General features: G+C 54.0%; 1 protein-coding gene across 2 annotated transcripts in view; it reads left to right on the top strand.

Annotated features, from left to right (window-relative positions):
* KCNQ3 (potassium voltage-gated channel subfamily Q member 3) overlaps window positions 1–12866 on the top strand; it is a 660337-nt gene that overhangs the window by 443733 nt on the left and 203738 nt on the right. The gene's annotated exons all lie outside the window — the stretch shown is intronic.

Genomic DNA, 12866 nt, shown 5'->3' with positions numbered 1-12866 from the left:
AAGCTACTAAGGGAGTGAGCAGGGATTATTTTAGCTGTGTGACTCTCTTACCCTGAAAAGATTGAGAATCCTACTTGGACATGGTGCAAACCACTGCCAACTAGGGACCCCATTTCCATCAGTTAACTACACCTTAACAAAACAAATTTTTCATGAATATAACAGTATTTAGAAAATGTAAACACACACAGGGATAAAAGGTGCAAGCGGAACCTACTCATTGCTCTGAAACATCTTTCCTGCAGCTGGAGGATGTGGACAGTTCCTACAGCTGGAGGGTGTGGAAGGTTCTGAAACAGGAGGAGTTGCTGACTACCGCAGGAAATTCCATCTGACCTGTGGGTATTGGAGGTTTATCTAAACCAATGGGCTGGAGCCATCAGATTCAGCGCAGAAAACCTCAGTACTTATATCAACTTAGGTTTGCAGCTGAAGGAAACTGGAACTCTGACCCACTTTAAGTCCTTGGCAGATGCCCATGTGTGGTTTGCCAAGAAGACTTAAAGTTTTCAAACATTTAGTCTCTGAAAGACCAACTAGGACAGGACAAAAGCATCGATATGACAATCTGACTACTTTGCATTCAGTGCTGGTTCCTGTAACACAAAATGTGCAGCTTTGAGTCTTTCATTCCTACTTTTGAGGCTAGCGTGGACTACCCTATCAGAGGGTACAACATTATAGAACCTTTGTCGAACATACCCTCCCATTTGTCTCTGTGTTTGATAGATTCCGCAGAGAAACCTCAAAGTCTGAAGGTGAAAACTTTGGCCTGATTTAGATTTTCGTGGATGGGTTACTCCGTGACAACAGTGATGGGTAGCCGTTCGCTGAAATATAAATCCCATAGGACACAATTGGATTTAAATTTTGGTGGACGGGCTATCCGTCACCATTGTGACGTAGTAACCCATCTGCCAAAATCTAAATCAGGCCCATCAATTGGCTGAACTACTAAGTTCAGGCCGATCACAAGCACTAGAGAGTTGGTCTGAAAGTGCCCTTCTAACCTGACGAACTGCAACGCATAGACTTGTATTGAAAATGAATCATTCAGTTTAATAATGGCCAATCTAAGAATATTGTGTTCTCATAAATGTAAGCGAGGTATACGTGTTCAAGGTAGAAAATCTCTACTACTGCTCTTCTCCTTACCCCATCAATGCATGTATCTTCTGATGAAAACAGGAGTTTGTGGCTATTACTATATGAGGATCCAGCACTGATGAGATACATGTGTCCAAATAACCCCGTTCACAAAAACAACTGCCGTTGTCAGATCCACTCTTTTCCAAAGAACTTCTGTCTCAATCCACGTTTTTCAAAATTGCTTATGTGCAAACAGTCAGAGATCACAGTTGTAGCCTGTAGCCAACACATTTCATTCTATGTGAACTTCATCACAGCTACAAAAAAAATATAAACATACATTATCCCTCCCATTTTAATACATTTTGGGGGTCATTCTGACCTCGGCGGTAAAAGGCACTTACCGCCGGTCAGAAGTCCGCCATTCTACCGCTGTGGCCGCGGTAAACCGCCACGGTCATTCTGACCCACAACTGCCAAACTGCCAAAAACCCGACATCCACGGAAGGCTGCCTCATCAGCGGTCAGCGATAAACTGGAGATGACCAAACCTCCGCCGTCACGCCAACGCAAACACGCCCATGCCATTACGACCCACGAATCCACGCAGCGGTCTTTCAACCGCGGTATTCCATTGGCAGGAACACACCGCCGCGGTCAAAATACACACACCTTTATAAAACACAGCCACATTGGACAATTCGAAATACACACACCTGATACACATAAACACACACCACACCCACACATCCAATCAACTATAAAATACACACCCACATCACCCACAAACCCCCACTACTAGAAATTCGGAGAGAAGGCGAGAGAGAGAGAGAGAGAGAGAGAGCACAGCTATCGAAAACCCCAACACACAGAGGAACACAACATCATCACCCACACTACATTCACGCACAAAACACCACACACCACCACACACACCACACTCATCACCACAAACACCACCCCACACCACCCCATGGCACCCCAAAGACACCCCAGGTTCTCGGACCAAGAACTCAGGGTCATGGTGGAGGAAATAATTAGGGTAGAGCCCCAGCTATTCGGCACACAGGTGCAGCACACCACAATAGCCAGGAAGGCGGAGCTATGGCAAAGGATCGTCAACAGGGTCAACGCTGTGGGACAGCATCCCAGAAACCGGGAAGACATCCGAAAGCGCTGGAACGACCTACGGGGGAAGGTGCGGTCGATGGTGTCAAGACACAACATTGCTGTGCAGAAGACTGGCGGCGGACCCCCACCCACTCCACCCGAATTCACAGCATGGGAGCAAGAGGTCTTGAACATCCTGCATCCTGAGGGCCTCGCTGGAGTAGGCGGAGGAATGGACTCTGGTAAGTCGAATCCCAACTACTTCACCCCCCCCAACCACCAGCATGCCAACCCACACCCTCACTCCCAACCCCCCAGCACACATCCTCCCTGCCAATGTCTCACCAGCACAACCCACCCAACACAACACCAATCCCTGAATGCCAACACAAACCATGGACACCCATCACCCAAGCATGACCACTGCACATACCCATCCCCCCCCCACAAACCACCCTCACAACTCCTCCCACAAGGGAATGCCAGCACTGGGGGACAAGGGCACCCACAAATCGCACGCCATGGCACACACAGAAGCAATAACCATACTCTTTTACCCCTGCAGGGCCCGAACGCCAACACACCGGCCAGGAGGGTCCAGATTTGTCCATCCCGCCCCCAGAACAGGCCCCCACTGATGACAGCAGCTCTGTCGACCTAGAACCTGATGACCAGCCCGGACCATCGTGGACCTCTGGACAGTCGGTTCCCCACACACAGACACAGGCCACAGCAGACCCAACCCCCTCTGGGAATACCAGCACAGCTCCCACCCAGCGGGCCCATGCCTCTGTCTCCAGGACGCGTCAATCAGCGGTGTGTCCGCCACTACAGGGCACCCAGGCTGACCCACCACCCCAACAACAACAGGGACCTGGGGGCAGTGGTAGTGGGCACACCGTCCAGGGGACAGAGGCCCGGGGAAACAGGGCAACTGGGAGGGCTGCTGTGCGAAAGGGGGTTGACCGGCCCAAGGAACCCACTCTCCAAGAGGCCCTCACCACCATCATGGGAGCATACCACCGCTCCCAGGAGACGATGGCGACGGTACTGGCCAGGTTCCAGGAGATCCAGGAACAGCAGGAGGAACGGTACATGGGGTTCAGAGACGAACTCAGGAACATCGGTACCGCAATGGGGACCATCGTCCTGGCCCTCAACCAGATAGTCACCACATTGCGGGACCATGTGGCACCCCAAAGGGCCCCTGTCACCAGCCCGGACGACGAACAGCCTACCACCTCCGCCGGCGCTAGTGGACAGGAGGCCCCCACACCACGACAGGCCACCAGAACCCCACCTCCTGCTGAAGATCAACAACCCCGCAAGCGGAACCTGAGATCACACAAGAAGACAGAGTAGGATGCCAAGACCCCCGCCAGCAAACGATACCCCCTGATGTCATCCCACTGTCCCACATTGTCACACTGTCCAACCTTGAACTGCCCCTGCTCCATCCTTCCACAGGCATATGGGCAATGCACCTGTGCTACTGAGAACTGGACTCCGCCATGGACATTACTCCACCCCCACCCATCACCGTTTTACTATCATGGACCTATACGCAGCACTTAAAATAAATCACCAATTGCACTTCAAATGTCAGGAGTCTGCTTGTATTCTTTACAAATGTATTACACATAACGGTGCAATAATGTTCATTTACATTGTGATGACAACATACCAGTGTCAATAAGCATTAGTCCATGGGCAAACAAAGCAGAAGTCATGCTGTGGGTCATACAGCTCTGAAAAGGGAAGGGAAAGTCAAAAATCAGTGAAAAGGAACTGGGGGGAAACACAGAAAGTAGAAATGCAGGAGGCCAGAAGTAAATGTAAAATGGCGTGGGTGATTCTTACCTGTGTGCTACTGAAAATACTGTTGTATAACTGTGTCCCTGTTGTCCGTGTCGTCCCCGTCGTCTTCCTCCTCTTCACTCTCCACAGGCTCCACAGCTGCTACAACACCACCATCTGGACCATCCTCCTGCAGGAAAGGCACCTGGCGTCGCAATGCAAGATTGTGAAGCATACAGCAGGCCACGATGATATGACACACCTTCTTTGTTGAGTACATGAGGGATCCCCCTGTCATATGCAGGCACCTAAACCTGGCCTTCAGGACCCCGAAGGTCCGTTCTATAATCCTCCTAGTTCGCCCATGTGCCTCAGTGTACCGTTCCTCTGCCCTGGTTCGGGGATTCCTCACTGGGGTCAATAGCCAAGGCAGGTTGGGGTAACCAGAGTCACCTATTAGCCACACACGGTGTCTCTGTAGCTGTTCCATCACATAAGGGATGCTGCTATTTCGCATGACATACGCGTCATGCACTGACCCCGGGAACTTGGCATTTAGATAGGAGATGTACTGGTCAGCCAAACAGACCACCTGGACATTCATTGAATGGTAATTTTTTCTATTTCTGTACACCTGCTCATTGTCTTTTGGGGGTACTAAAGCCACATGGGTCCCATCAATGGCACCAATGATGTTGGGGATATGTCTAAGGGCATAGAAATCACCCTTCACAGTGGCCAAATCACCCTCCTCAGGGAAAACAATGTATCTCCGCATGTATTTCATCAGGGCAGACAACACTCTGGACAAAACCTTAGAAAACATAGGCTGAGACATCCCTGATGACATGGCCACTGTTGTCTGAAAAGACCGACTTGCCAAAAAATGGAGTACTGACAGAACCTGCACCAGAGGGGGAATCCCTGTGGGTTGGCGGATGGGGGACATCAGGTCTGGCTCCAGCTGGGCACACAGTTCATGTATAGTGGCTCGGTCAAGTCGGTATCGAAGTATAATATGTCGTTCTTCCATTGTCGACAGGTCCACCAGCGGTCGGTACATGGGAGGATTCTTCGTTCTCCTCGCATGTCCCAGCGGATCGTGCCTAAGAAGGACAACATGGAGCACAGAGTCAAGCAACCCACAGGTTCGTTCCCACAGCTTGCACAGTACACGAATCGCTATGCATTGAAAGGCGTGTATGAGTGGCAATGCAAGGCCTAGGCCTGTGTGACGCAGTAGAAATCATGCCATGTGGGCCCTTGAAATGGCGGCTGCCTGACCTGTGAAGTGTGACAGTGGGATGTGAGGTCACTGCGCTGGCGTGGCACACCGTGGCGGTAGGCGGTCGAAGACCGCGGTGCAAAGCAGCATTGGTTAACATTGAACCCTATGGGTCTCAGGAGCCAATGACGATGTGCGCCGGGGGTCGCGGTACGCACCGCCGCGGTACGCACCGCCGCGGGCGTGACCGCCATTTTCTATCTGCTTAATCACTCGAGACCTGATCATCCACAGGAGAGGACCTATACTGCAAGTGCTGCTGTGACCTCGGTCTGGAAGAGACAATGGCTGCTGCGACTGGGGAAAGGGCCCCTGCCTTCACTTCAGAAGAGTTGGAGAAACTTGTGGATGGGGTCCTGCCCCAGTATGCGCTACTCTACGGTCCTCCAGACCAACAGGTAAGTACACTGGGTGCACGTTGAATGGGCTATGCCTGGGTTGTGTATGGTGGATGTAAGATGGTGGGGTGGGGAGCGAATGAGGAGTGCAAGGCACGACAGATGAGAGCATGTGCCACATGGCAGGGTTGGGGAGGGGGGGGGCAATCACATCTAACATGCAGAAAAATGTTGAAATGTCCTTTCCCACCCTGTACATGTCAAATAGGTCAGCGCCCATCAGAAAGTCGACATTTGGCGTGCCATCGCCAAGGAAGTCCGGGACCTGGGGGTCCACAACAGACGGGGCACCCACTGCCGAAAGAGGTGGGAGGACATCCGCCGCGGGACCAGGAAGACCGCCGAGTCACTGCTGGGGATGGCCTCCCAACGTAGGAGGGGTGCCAGTCGTACCTTGACCCTCCTGATGTCCCGGATCCTGGCGGTGGCCTACCCCGATTTGGATGGGCGCGTGAGGACATCACAGCAGACACAAGGGGGTGAGTACCAGCACATTCTGCTATCTTTACACGCAGTGGAGGCGTCTGGGTGGGGGAGGAGGGCTGTGGGTGACATTAGGCCAGGGCGCTTTCTGTAGTGTAGTCCCCTCCTTTAGGCATGGCCCTGTGCCCCCGCCCCCCACCTCTGTAGGGTGCCAAGTACAGCAATCCATGGTCCAGCATCACCCATGTGCGCATTTGTTGTCCATAGACCTGTTGGCCTAGTCACAAGTACTGAGTAGTGTACCCCGATTGCGCGGCGTAGTGCATGAGGCTCCTGTGTCTGTCCTCTCCGCCAACGGTGTTGACAATGCATGCACTCAACCTGTTTTTATTTCTCCCCCCACCCTTTTTCTTTATCTTCTTGTGCATGTGTGCATTAGCATCATCAGGCGGAGGAGAATTGGCATCGGAGCACGAGGGAGCTGCAACTCACAAGGCCCCGGTGGGCCATGGTACAGACACCGAGGTCACCAGTGATACGGAGGGCGAGGGGAGCACCACAACGGGGACCCGTGGTGACACCAGCGACACCGACACGTCCTCGGAAGGGAGCTCCCTAGCGGTGGCGGCAACATCCGGGCCCGCCGCCTCTACAGGTACAGCCGCCACGCAGCGCACCAGCTCCGCCCTCCCAGCAGCCCCTCAGCCTTCGCTCCGTGCCCGCTCGCCCAAGAAGGCGGGCATCTCCTTCGCCCCTGGCACCTCAGGCCCTGCCCATGTTAGCCCTGCTGCCCTCAGTGAGGAGGTCTTTGACCTCCTACAGACCATCATTGTTGGGCAGTCAACCCTTTTGAATGCCATCCAGGGGGTAGAGAGGGAGGTGCATCGGAGCAATGCATACCTGGAGGGCATTCATTCGGGTCAGGCTGCCCATCAACGATCGTTCAATGCTCTGGCCGCAGCACTGACGGCAGCCATTGTCCCTGTTTCCAGCCTCCCTCTTCTAACTGCCTCCACCCTGTCTCTGTCTCCTGTTCCTCAGCCTATCCCATCCACACCATCAGACCAGCCTGCACACACCTCAACACCCAAGGGCAGCTCATCCAGACATAAGCACCACAGATCACACAAGCATTCACCCAAGCAACACCCAGATGCAGACATGCCAACAGTCACTACCACCCCTGTGTCCCCCTCCTCCTCGTCTCCCTCCTCCCTACCTGTGACGTCTCCACTCACACCTGCATGCACACCACCATCAGCCAGTACTTCCATCACCACCACACCCTCCAGTACAGTCCGCACACGTGCAGTCACCACCCCCACTGCCATTTACACGTCCCCTGTGTCCTCTCCCACTGTGTCTGTCACCCCCTCTTCCAAGACACACAAACGCAGGCAGCCACCCACCCAACAGCCAACCACCTCACGACAGCCTACGTCACAAGCACCTGCACCCAAAGACAGCACACCTGACTCTCCTACAACCACATCCTCTTCCTCCACTCCCATACCCACTACACCTACCCTTTACATTGGTCCTAAAAAACTTTACCTCTCCAAACTTAACCTCTTTGCCCCACCTGACCCACCCCCTCCATCTGCTAAGAGTCCCAAGAGCACCTCAGCCACCACCAGCCCTGCTTCAAGTGTCACCATTGTGCACGGGTTTTGGAGTCCACCCTTTCCCAGCACTGATACATCGGCCAGCAGCAAGGGGACAGCCAGCCCCCCCCCTGGAAAGAGGACCCGTAAAATCAAGGGCCGCCGCGAGAAGACTGACACGGCTGCCCCCAAGGAGCAAAGTCCTGGGCCGTCACCTGCCACAACATCCAGGGGAGGCAAGGGCCAGAGAGCCTCATCGAAGGAGGGCAAGGGCAGCAGGGCGGAGAAGTCAGCCAGCAGGGGCGCGGACCAGGAGGGCCCCACAAGCCCCATCCCGGGTGTGAGGGAGGACACCCACGGGCCCAGGACTCCGTCACAGAAGGGTCCAGCAACTGCGCGGTCGGAGGGCGACTAAGCAGGGAGTCCTGGCCAGGTCTGGCTCCCTTGAATGACTGGACAAGCACCGCTGAAGAGGGCCCCGCCGTGCAGAAAGGCACCGCTGAAGAGGGCCCCGCCATGCAGAAAGGCACCGCTGAAGAGGGCCCCGCCGTGCAGAAAGGCACTGCTGAAGAGGGCCCGCCGTGCAGAAAGGCACCGCTGAAGAGGGCCCGCCGTGCAGAAAGGCACCGCTGAAGAGGGCCCCGCCGTGCAGAAAGGCACCGCTGAAGAGGGCCCCGCCGTGCAGAAAGGCACCGCTGAAGAGGGCCCGCCGTGCAGAAAGGCACTGCTGAAGAGGGCCCCGCCGTGCAGGAAGACACTGCTGAAGAGGGCCCCGCCGTGCAGAAAGGCACCGCTCCGCTGGGCCCCGCCGTCTCAAGCACCGCTCCGCTGGGCCCTTCCTGTCAAGCACCGCTCTGTTGGGCCCCGCCGTCTCAAGCACCGCTCCGCTGGGCCCTTCCTGTCAAGCACCGCTCCGCTGGGCCCTTCCTGTCAAGCACCGCTCCGCTGGGCCCCGCCGTCTCAAGCACCGCTCCGCTGGGCCCTTCCTGTCAAGCACCGCTCCGCTGGGCCCTTCCTGTCAAGCACCGCTCCGCTGGGACCTTCCTGTCAAGCACCGCTCCGCTGGGCCCTTCCTGTCAAGCACCGCTCCGCTGGGCCCCGCCGTCTCAAGCACCGCTCCGCTGGGCCCTTCCTGTCAAGCACCGCTCCGTTGGGCCCTTCCTGTCAAGCACCGCTCTGCTGGGCCCCGCCGTCTCAAGCACCGCTCCGCTGGGCCCTTCCTGTCAAGCACCGCTCCGCTGGGCCCTTCCTGTCAAGCACCGCTCCGCTGGGCCCTTCCTGTCAAGCACCGCTCCGCTGGGCCCCGCCGTCTCATGCACCGCTCCGCTGGGCCCTTCCTGTCAAGCACCGCTCCGCTGGGCCCCGCCGTCTCAAGCACCGCTCTGCTGGGCCCTTCCTGTCCAGCACCGCTCCGCTGGGCCCCGCCGTCTCAAGCACCGCTCCGCTGGGCCCTTCCTGTCAAGCACCGCTCCGCTGGGCCCCGCCGTCTCAAGCACCGCTCCGCTGGGCCCTTCCTGTCAAGCACCGCTCCGCTGGGCCCCGCCGTCTCAAGCACCGCTCCGCTGGGCCCTTCCTGTCAAGCACCGCTCCGCTGGGCCCTTCCTGTCAAGCACCGCTCCGCTGGGCCCCGCCGTCTCAAGCACCGCTCCGCTGGGCCCTTCCTGTCAAGCACCGCTTCGCTGGGCCCCGCCGTCTCAAGCACCGCTCCGCTGGGCCCTTCCTGTCAAGCACCGCTCCGCTGGGCCCTTCCTGTCAAGCACTGCTCCGCTGGGCCCTTCCTGTCAAGCACCGCTCTGCTGGGCCCCGCCATCTCAAGCACCGCTCCGCTGGGCCCTTCCTGTCAAGCACCGCTCCGCTGGGCCCTTCCTGTCAAGCACCGCTCCGCTGGGCCCTTCCTGTCAAGCACCGCTCCGCTGGGCCCTGCCGTCTCAAGCACCGCTCCGCTGGGCCCTTCCTGTCAAGCACCGCTCCGCTGTGCCCCACCGTCTCAAGCACTGCTCCGCTGGGCCCAGCCGTCTCAAGCACCGCTCCGCTGGGCCCTTCCTGTCAAGCACCGCTCCGCTGGGCCCCGCCGTCTCAAGCACCGCTCCGCTGGGCCCTTCCTGTCAAGCACCGCTCTGCTGGGCCCTTCCTGCCAAGCACTGCTCCGCTGGGCTCTTCCTGTCGAGCACCGCTCCGCTGGGCCCCGCCGTCTCAAGCACCGTTCCGCTGGGCCCTTCCTGTCAAGCACCGCTGGCCCATTGACAGTGCCGGTTCTGTGTCGAGCTAGTGTTCACGCTGCACTCGGGGCACCCTGCCTCCTCCATTACCTGTGGAGTCTGTGATCCACCTGATGGCCTGTGTCTCTGCACTCCCCAGGATGGCACAGTGGGCAGACCACCCACTGTAGAGACTTGTGAGACTGTGGCTTTGCACTCCCCAGGATGGCACAGTGGGCAGACCACCCACTGTAGAGACTTGTGAGACTGTGGCTTTGCACTCCCCAGGATGGCACAGTGGGCATGGTGGACCCTTCGTGGATCTGGCGTCGTGGACTCATGTGGCTGAGGTGCCCCCCCTTCCCTTCCCCCTGAGGTGCCGGTAGTTTTGTCATCTGATGCCCCAGCAGTGTTCTCTCCAACGGACTCAGGTCTCCTGTGTGGGCTTTGCCCATGTGTTGATACACTTTGGCCCACGGACAGTGGAAATTTAAGTGACTGTGCAGGACTTATTGCCTATGTTTATCGGTTTCGCAATGTTCTTACTTGATTTTTTACAATTCATATTGCTATTTTACCATGACTTCAAAGAACCTCTTTTATACATAAATGTTGTTTCTCACTTTAATTATGTCTTTGCATTATTCCGGGGGGTTTGGGTGGTGTCACTGTGACTTGGTGCTCTGCATTGGTGTGTAGATAGTTGGGGGGGGGGGGGTGAATATGTGTGTGCCCGTAAGCTTTCCTCCTCCCCCCTCCCCTGTGTCGTAGGTGCAGTACTCACCGTTGTCGTCTGCGCTGGCGTTCGTACTCGTGGTAGATGAGCAGGTAGACAATAGCTGGTAGGATGTTTAATTCGGGTTCCATGCTGTTCTCCGTCCTCGTGGAGTGTGTATAGGTGAGCGTTTTCCCGTTCGTAGTCTGTTTCCGCCGTGTTTTTATCGGCGGGGCTCCCGCCCCGGAAAAGGTGGCGGATTGGTGAGTTGTGATAGGGTGGGCGGTACATTGTCTGCCGCCTGCCTGTTGGCGGTGACCGCCGCGCTGTTTGTCTGTCCCGCCGTGGCGGTCGGAGTGTTAAAGTGGCGGCCTGTGTTGGCGGTTCCCGCCAGGGTCAGAATACCTCTTTTTTTACCGCCTGCCTGTTGGCGGGTTGGCCGCCGCTTTATCACCGACCGCCAGGGTTGGAATGACCCCCTTTATTCCTTAAAACATTACTAAAACTTTTTATTTTACATGTATTTCCTGAAAAAACGCTATCGCTTGTACTGCTCATACAATGTATCATTTAACCAGAATAATTGTCCCAGGATCCATACATTCGCCATATGTACCATTATAATATTTCACATATATTGTCAGCACATCACCTTTAGCATGAAAGAAAAAACTATCATGAGTCTTAATTCTGTTGGGAATACCATAGAACTTTAGTGGTTTCACTGCATTAGTTCAACAGGGAATCTCATTGATCTATTTAATTTACCACGTGCATGTTCAACAAATAGGACCAAACAAAATCAAATTTATCCATTGAAATACTCCATATGTTTGAGTTGTTATACAATGCAGCTATTTTATCTCTTCTGGTAGTATGACAAGGCTAAGCGGTCATATGTTAAGCACACAGGATCAAATAAAAGGAAAAATTAATTCAACTAAGACATGTACCCACTAGGTTCATCATCGGTGATATAACACATTGGTGGCTAGTGATAACTACTCCTTATTTAGAAATGATCATTACATTATGTATGCAGACATGTTTTTCCAACCATTTACTTACAGCTGTTTACAACATATTCACTCTCAGCTCAATACATCCAAAGGCCAAATTGATTGTAACATTTTTTATATATTATGTTTGATCTCAACATCCAATTTGCTTAATTGTTGTACCATCTTACTTGTTAGTTGTTAATTACAGTAATTAAATCTGGTTTGCATATTTACATTCTTTATGTCTTTACCAATGTAACTATGAGAAAGTCATCCTTTAAGCCTGTTCACCCCTACGTTTCTGACTGATACTGGTGGTAACTGTCCCTGACTGTCCCTGACTGTGCCCTGGGGTCTGCTAAACAGACCCAGGGCTCTGAAAAAAGGTATATGGTAAAATGGTACAATTACAATTGGCAATGACAGACCCCTGTAAGTCTCTAGTAAATAAGGGCAAGGGGGATTCAAACTACCTATATGTCCCTAGTCTATAATAGGGCAGGTACGTTTAGAGGCACAGTAAGTTTCCTTCACTAGAGTGTGCACTGGTGAGTTGCATGTTGTCATTTTTAAAGGCAGCCTTGCCTTGCAGACTGCCTTTAAAAAGTAAAGTCAATGCAAATTCGACGTTGGAGTTAAATGTATTTCCAAAGTGATAATCTACCTCATTTATAGATATAAGTCACTCCTAAGCTCTCCTCGGGATGCCACATGGGTGGGGTGCCATGTAGCTAGAAGTGGGAACATTATAAAATATGTTTTATAGGTCCTGGTGAGGGAAAACTGCACCTTTCATTTGTCCTCATTGTAGATACTTAGCTCCATAGGCTAACATGGGAACATTTTCCATAAGTATGGCTTGGAAGGAGCTAATGTGTCATGAAAGGACTCAAAAGATTGGTACAGATAAATCCAACAACTTGGCACTATTGAAGTTACCAAAACTAATACAAAAAATAAGTTAGAAGTCTTCCTTTTCTGTAAGCCAAATTTCAGCTTGCTAGTGGCCTCTCCTGATTGGCCAGCCTTAACAGAACTAGCTAGGCTGCTTTGATGAGGTGATAAGTGGCCTGCACTGGTTAGAGGTTATCAGATGGGAGGAGGTTCGCTGATGCTGAGGCCAGGCCATGAAGGCAGCTGGGTAAATCAAACTGAACTTCAAAGGACGCCGGACAGAAAGGAATGCTAGCCAGGCCTTCTCTCTCACCCTGTGCCCCACAGAAAGGAATTTCAGATGTCCAGAGGT

The sequence above is a fragment of the Pleurodeles waltl genome, chromosome 2_2 (assembly GCF_031143425.1).
Source record: "Pleurodeles waltl isolate 20211129_DDA chromosome 2_2, aPleWal1.hap1.20221129, whole genome shotgun sequence".
Classification (NCBI taxonomy): Eukaryota; Metazoa; Chordata; class Amphibia; order Caudata; family Salamandridae; genus Pleurodeles; species Pleurodeles waltl.
The sequence above is the reverse complement of the archived record's forward strand: the minus strand, read 5'-3'. Positions and strand labels throughout refer to the sequence as shown.